Source organism: Mus caroli, chromosome 8 (genome assembly GCF_900094665.2).
Source record: "Mus caroli chromosome 8, CAROLI_EIJ_v1.1, whole genome shotgun sequence".
NCBI lineage: Eukaryota > Metazoa > Chordata > Mammalia > Rodentia > Muridae > Mus > Mus caroli.
In genome coordinates this window covers 58053380-58061775 of record NC_034577.1, presented here as the reverse complement: position 1 = coordinate 58061775, position 8396 = coordinate 58053380, and positions in this window count along the sequence as shown.

The following is an 8396-nucleotide window of genomic DNA, read 5'->3' as shown; positions in this document are numbered from 1 at the left end:
TCCCTTCCCTTCCCTTCCCTTCCCTTCCCTTCCCTTCCTTCCTTCCTGTCAATGCAGTTTTGCCTGAATAATCCTAGGCTCAGTTGCTTTTGCGACTCAAGCCTCCTATGAAACTGGGACACCAGTACATACTACCACAACAGGCTATCCTTGCTTTTTTTGCAATGAAAAGTGCCTAAATATTAACTGTAGAATAAATTATCATTATTGTTAATACTTTCTAAAGGAATGATACTGTTTTTAATAGTAACTTGAAAACTATGTACATTAGGAATTGTGACAATGCAGTATTTCTATAAGTGTTTATTTCCTTTCTACCCCTGACCCAAAACTGGGACATTTAGATAATATTGTACAAAATATGGCCTCAAGCTATACTATAGCACTGTTTTTTTTTTTTTTTTGGTTTCTTCATTGTCTTAATTACACAATAATAATCAACTCACCATATGTGCAAAGAAAACCCAACTCCCCTTTAACTTTAATTGAATTAATTCATATGTAAGTGTTAACAGGATTTAAATTTTTATAACCAATATCACATGTTGTAAATTAACTTCACTATAGAAAACACTTTACTTAAGGCACATGGCAATTTATGTTGTTTAAATTTACTGAACTTACAGACTAACTTAAAAGATGCATATGGTAGTAAAAGCATCCAAACATACATTTTACAACATAATATCAATTCATTAGAAAATTAAATATGTAAACAATGTCCTTTGACCACAAACTGTTTCATGAACAAGAATAAAGTTTATCAAAAAAAATGCAGTTGTAGCCTAATCAGTGCTTAACAACATGCAACACCAATGATTCATATTTTCTGAGATGTGCTAAATGCTAGGCATTGTTTCTTAATGCTTTACATTCATTAAGGCATTTAACTAGCAAAATCACTTTGAATTGTTATTTTCTTCCATATTATAAATATGAGAAATGAATGGAAAAGTAACGGAGGCTTGGGCTAAGGTGATGGTTCCGTGAACATCTTTCTCTTTCAAATACTTTGCACTCACATTAAAAGAAACACTAGTCATGGCTGTATATACTTATAACCACAGCATTGTTGGGAAGCAGCATATAAGTGGATCTTGAGAGCTTACAGACCAGTCAGCCTAACTCAACTGGTGAACTTCAAGTTCAGTAACAGAATTTGTCTCAGTGTATTGGGGTATAGAGGGATATAAAAATACTCAACATCCTGTTCTGGTCTCTACCTGAGTATTCATGAGCATGCACACCCATATACTCACATACACGACCATCCATCATACACACAAAAACCACAAAAACCCACAACAAAACAAAACCCACATATATAAAGCAATAAAAATAAAATAGAAAAGAAAAAATGAGCAGTAGTAAAGGCTGATAGTTGCAAATGCCCCCATGGTATTTAGAGTATCACTAACTAAATCTTTCAGTCTTCTTTTTGTTATTTATTTATTTATTTATTTGCTCTGCAAGCCCCCCTTCTCCTAGTCCCACCCTCACACTCTCCCTTCTCCAATTTTTCCATCCCATTCTCCTCAATGGAGAGACCTACCATGGATACCAACTCACCCTATCATGACTAAGAGCATAGTCTCCCACTGAGTCCCAACAAAGGCAGCCAAACTAGGGGAAAGGGATCCAAAGATGACAGGTAATAGAGTCAGAGACAGCCTCTGCTCCAATTGTTACAGGATCCACATGAAGACCAAAATGTACATATGCTACATGTGTAGAGAACCTGAGTCCTGCTCCTGCATGCTCTTTACTTGGTGGTTCAGTCTCTGTGATCTCCTATGTGCCCAGGTTAGTTGACTCTGTAGGTCTTCTTGTAGTGTCTTGAACTCCACCTGCTTTCTCATTTCTTTCCTCCAGTCTTCCAAAAGACTCCCTGAGCGCCAACTTATGTTTCAGTATATATGTCTTCTTAATCACTATGAAGTACTGAGGTATCAAATAAATAGAAAATTAAACTATTATTGATAAATAATCCCCCAAAATAAGGAATGTGGAAATACCCTGGTCCATATTCCTGCCTTGACTGATTCCTGGGTGTAATCTACTTTAGAATTGGATAGAAAATGCTCATTGAACTATTACAGTCAATATCTCCTAAGCATTACATCATAACATGATTTCTGTTTGCTCTTACTAGACAATGTAGCCCTGCAAAGGATTTCTCACAGTACATTGGGGCAATTAAAACCACACTTACAGTAGCCAGTTTTCCTACACTTGGATTCTGTTCACATCTTTTCACAATTGCATTTCTCAACTTCCTCATCTATAAAATGAGAATAATAGAGGGACTTTTGGGGTTTGTGGTCATGACGACATTTCCTGACTTATTCTGACAGTTTCTGACACAGGCTACGTGGCTCCTATTATTTTATCATGGCAAAGAAGTTATACTCTTTTAAAGAAAGTGTCTCACTCTCTAGGCCGGGCTGTTTTGGAACTCACTTTGTAGACCAAAATGGCCTCAAACTCACAGAGATCCATCTGCCTCTGCCTCCATAGTGCTGGGATTGCCACTTATGCCCAGTTGGAGATTACTCTTATGATTATCAACATTCTTAATGCAAATTACATAAAAGTATTAGATAATTATTCCAATTTAGAAACCCGTCTAGTGTATCCTTTGTTAGTATGTGTTTTTATTATATTTTAGGTTTTATTTATTTCCTGATTTCTTGGAATTCACATATAGCAGTACAATTAAGTGAACTGACATGTTTTGCACTCTATAGACAAATAGTTGAAATTCTGTGGTCACAAGGGTACAGTGTAGAGTTAAAATCTCAATCAACCCTGAACTTGAATCTCCTATACAAGCCTGAGTTCAGCAAGCCTGAGTTCAGCACATTGGACAGTGACACAAGCATGCTCTGATTACATAAGCAAGCATTGGGACCATGTTCAGAAATTTAAGCAAATACATAGACCTGGATGCAACTACATTAATGTCTTATACACGCAAAAGTACTCATTATTCTATTCACAAAAAAATCAAAATCACAATAGTGTTTAAACATGTCAGACAATGAAGAAGAGAAAATAACTAAAATATCAGCAAAGCTTCCCTGACCCTCCGTTCCTAGCTGCACCTCCAGGGATGCATATTGATATTTTTCTAAGTTGTTTTTAAGCAATAATTAGAACTGGGAATGTAGCTCAGCTGGTAGAGGGCTTGTCTAGTGTGTGCAAATCCCTGGATCAGATCCCCAGTACAACATACTCGGGTGTAGTGGTGCACGTCTTTAATCCCAGCACTGAGGAGTTGGAAGCAGGAAAATCAGAAGGTCAATGTATCTCTAGTTACATAGTGACTTTGAGGCCATCTGAGATACTCACTAAGATCCTGCATTAGCAAAAGAAAACAGTGAATTATTTTGTTGCACTAGAGCATACAGTATTATTTAAAGCTGAAAAATTAATGAGGTTGATAAGTGTTATAAATGATGTTTATAAATATCATTTTATTTAGGAGCAATTTAAGCACTGCGTGAAGTTTAAAATCAGAAGATATTTTAAACACAAATATACAATTTGCTCTCTGGAAGATAATTCCACTGCCATATATACTTTCTACCCCAACGATATCTGTACTTATCCTTTCCATTATTTTGCCATGATATTATAAATTCTTAGTGTGTTTTTATTATTATAGGATGATTTCTTTAATTTGTGCAATGGGTTTTCACTAACTTTAAAATAAAGCAATTTTACTTTGAACTGAATTAAGCAGTGGGTAAATTCTCTGCAAAGTAAACCGCATTATGGAAAGCTCTAGAAGAGCCTTTCTTCAACAAAATTTGACTTTTATTATGTCCCTAGCCTGTAATTCAAGACCTTCATCATGTACATCCAGTCTTCAGTTAAAGGCCTTCATCATGCCTCCTCCAAGTCTGCAGTTCACAAGGCCTTCATCATGGCCTCCAAGTCTGCAGTTCACAAGGTCTTCAGCATGCCCTCCAAGTTGTTGTGCAAGGGCTTCATCATGCTTCCCAGTCTGTAGTTTGTGGCCCCCAGTCTACAGTTCAAAGCTCTCATCATGCCACCCCAGTCCATAGTTCAAAGCCTTCCAGGGTTTGTTTCTCTTTTCTTATGTCTGTATCTGTCTTCAGATAAGAATATATTTTTCAGATTCTTTGAAGAAAGTATTTTTCAAAATATACAGTGTTCCCCTAAAATATTTCTTTTTTATCTTTTTTATTAGATATTTTCTTTTACATTTCAAATGTTATCCCCTTTCCTAGTTTCCCCTTTAAAAATCACCTATGCCCTCTCCCCACCCCCTGCTCCCCAATCTACCCACTCCCATTCCTGGTCCTGGCATTCCCCTGAACTGGGGTATAGAGCCTTCTCAGGACCAAGGGCATTTCCTCCCATTGATGACTGACTAGGCCATCCTCTGCTACATATATAGCTAGAGCCACAAGTTCCACCATGTGTTTTCTTTGATTGGTGGTATAGTTCCAAGTAGCTCTGGGATTACTGGTTAGTTCATATTGATGTTCCTCCTATGGGACTTCAGTCCCTTTCAGCTCCCTGGGTATTTCTCTGGCTCCTTTGTTGGGGACCAAAGTAATATAAAAAATGGTGTGGCAGGAAGAGAAATTCAGCCATTCCTGAAAATGTACAAAAAAAAAAAAATCCCTAGAGGGAGTCTGTGCACCTTGATGTTCCATCCTGGCCTAAGACTGAAGTAATACATGGTTATCAGGGCTTCTTGATTTTACAAAATGCTTTCTAAAATACAAATTCCATTTAAAAATAAGAACTTACATTGGGGTTTTTGTTTTGTTTTGTTTTTGTTTGTTTGTTTGTTTGATTTTATGTTTGGCTCTTTTCACTTAACATAATGCTCTCCTCCACATAATTGGCAATGGCAAAAGCTTCCCCAAGCTTTCAAGGTGACTAGTATTACATTGTGCACAAACACCATTAGTTTTTCTTTCATTTATCCATAGAGGAACACGTAGGGTTCATTCTAAACCTTAGCTTTTTATATAATGCTGTGATAAGTGAAAATACAAATATTTCTTCAATATTTGTTCAAGTCTTTAGCTATGTACTCAGAAGTGGTGTTACTGGCTCATGGTAGTTCTTCAGTTACTTCTCTACAATGACCATACTAACTGATATTCCCATCTATAGTTGACAAGAATCTCTTATCTCCACATCCTTGCCAACATTTGCTGTCTTCCATTCATTGCTGATGTTTATTCTGACTGTTGTGTGTGGTTTTGCTTTTCATTCACACTTATTAATGATGTTTAACATTTTATATACCTGTTGGTCATTTGTGTGTCCTGTTTTGGCATATATCTACTCAGGTTCTTCACCTATCTTAGTAGGATTATTTGTTTACTTGCCATTGAGGTATTCATACTCATGGCATGTTCAGAATCTTAAGTTTGTCCACACCAAGAGCTTTTCCTATATATTTCTCTTCTATGCTGTATGAAGCTATTTTCAAGTCATTCATATCAACGATTTTGATGCAACATGAAAATTGTTATAAGTAGGTCCAAAATATCCATTTATTATTTCAAAACAAAAGCAGACAGCAAGCTCATGTAACAGCTGTGGTAGATTTTATATGTATAAAAATAAAGAGGTATAGCTTAGAGGCAATGATATAAGTAGAAAATAAAATTTTAATAGAATGAAATTAGAGGAAATTTAAGATTTTAAAAATAAGAAAACAGAGAACAGAACTCAAACCGAATGATATAGAGTTCATTATAATGATGGGAACAATTTAGGTTAGCTTGTGCTGAGAGCCTTCTTATCTGTCCAAAGTGAGCTCTGCAGTGAGTGAACACCGGTCATCTTTATACTGTCACCATCACAGCACGAGGCTTTCTGTTTGACATTTCAAAAGATAAAGAAACTGTGCCATCTATTAAGAACTGCCTAAGAGTACTTCATTCATTCACTGTGTGAAGCAAGTCACTTTGCCACACAAGTATCAGAAATGCCAGTGGGAGGAAAGAAAGGAAAGTTGGGTGTTCTGCAATGTGGTGACAAATTAATAGTTATTAACACATGCAAAATCAGAATAAGAAACTGAAAGAATATGAAAGAACAAAATTTCATATATGTGTATGCATATTTAAATACTAAATATTCAATGAATATATAAATTTGGCGAATGGTACTAAGTGTCAACTTGATGAACTCTGGAATCACTTGGGATATGGGTCCCTTGGCATGCCTGTGGGAGTAAGCTTGATTATATTAGCTGAGGAGAAAAGATCCAGCCACTGTAGGCGATGCCATTTTCTAGTTGGATTCCAGGACTGAATGGGTCATGGGTTCTTACACCCTTTCGGGGCTGCATATCAGATATTTGCAGAACAGAATTTTAATTACAATTTGGAGCATCAGCAAAAGTATAGTTATGAAGTAACAATAAAAATAATTCTATGGTTGGGGATCACCACAAATGAGGAACTGTGTCAAAGGGTTGCAGCATTAGGAAGGTTGATAAAAACTTACCAGTTGGAGAAGGTGAACTGAGCAATAGCAAAAAATCATTGCTGTGTACTTCCTTACTGTGGATGATGTATGACCAGATATTTCAAGCCCCTCCCATGTTGGCTTCCCTGCCATGAAGTACTGCATTTCTTAGTTATGATTCAGAATTAGCTGTTCCTGTCATGATAGTTTAATAATAGTAACAGAAAAGTAACTGTGGAGATACACACACACACACACACACACATATATATATATATATATATATATATATATATATATATATATATATATATCATTAGGTAATTTCACTATTTTATAATGATCACAGAGTATATTGTACAAATATACAAAGTATAGTCTATTGCTACCAGCCTATAAACTTCTACAGTATGTTACTCTACTAAGTGCCTGGTGTAAGTGTAACAGTAGTTCATGCTGTATACCTAAACATAGCTATACATAAAAAAGGTAAAATGAAAATGTGAGGAAACAAGAACCTTTCTATTCCACTATAATTATAGTACTGACGTCACTACTGCTCCATCAGTCACCAAAATACTTCATTATGAAACACTTGGTACCATGCATCGTGTGTGTGTGTGTGTGTGTGTGTGTGTGTGTGTGTGTGTGTGTGTACACATAGGTTACTAAGGTAAGTGGGTACAACACCGTCCCCAGTCAAAAAAATAATACAGTCACAAGATTCTTCATGGGGGGTGACCCATCCTATATTGGATGACTCAGATGATTCACAGTTAATGAGTTGACACCTGTGATTATAAGCAGGCTCTGCAATTTACCAAATTCTCCATAGAAAAAAAAGAGGTCAGGGGTGTTTATTCCAAAATAGCACAGCTTAGTCACACATTCGTAGCATATATATGCTTTCCTCATAGCATGTTACATCTTTGAAAGAATGTCAGCATTCCTCACTTGCTTGGGGAGTCAGGGAGATGGATCAGAATGAGACACTATTGACCCTGGAGAAAACAGCCTGGCAGGCTTCCTTCAGAAACAGGACAGAGTGAGCAGAAAGCCAACATTCACAAGGAAGCTGAAATGCTTGCATTAAACAAGACCATAAACGAGTGCCTCTCCACTGGGAAGAGATAGAAAAGGGGGAGAGACAACTCTGATGTGTAACTGAAAGGAGTCTCTTGGGAGGAGTGAGAGAAAATCAAAATAAAATTAAAAGAAAAAAAAAAGAAAGGCAGGGTGAGAGGAAGGGTCTGACTTTCAATATGATGGCTCCTCCAACAGGAAAATATTATTAGCAATGTCAACACACTTGGCTTATGTTTTGTGTAATAATATAAATCTGACTGCTCAAGAAATGAATTTAGTATTTCATTGTAAGGATAACAGATGGTGTCTATTGTTTGCCTCTCTTGCAGGCTGTTCTGATTTCATTTCTGTTGCTATGATAAGCTATCCTAATGCAGAGCAAGGGTATGTATCAGGGGAAGAAGGATTATTTTTGCTAGTGAGTCCAGGCTGTGGTCCATCATTGTAGGTACATCAAGGCAACAGGAACATGAAACAGCTGGTTATGTCTCAACAGCTTCTACGCAGCTCACTTTTTTCCCCATGCTAATGCTGTTTGAGCCTATGCCATGAAATGATGACATCCAAATTCACAGTGGGTTTACCCACCTCAGTTCATCACCTGACAATTAAAGCTAACCCTTGCACATGTTTCCCAACAAGATGACACTAAGACACCTCAAAATCCTTCCATCCTATCTTTGAAGATAGGAAAATATAGCTGCAATACTGGCTAACATATGCACAGACAGTTGCAGACCTACTCATGACTCCTGTCTTAGGAGACTCTAGGACTCAATCTTCTATGCTTAGTTTTTCCCTCCTACACACACACACACATACACACACACACACACACAGGGAGA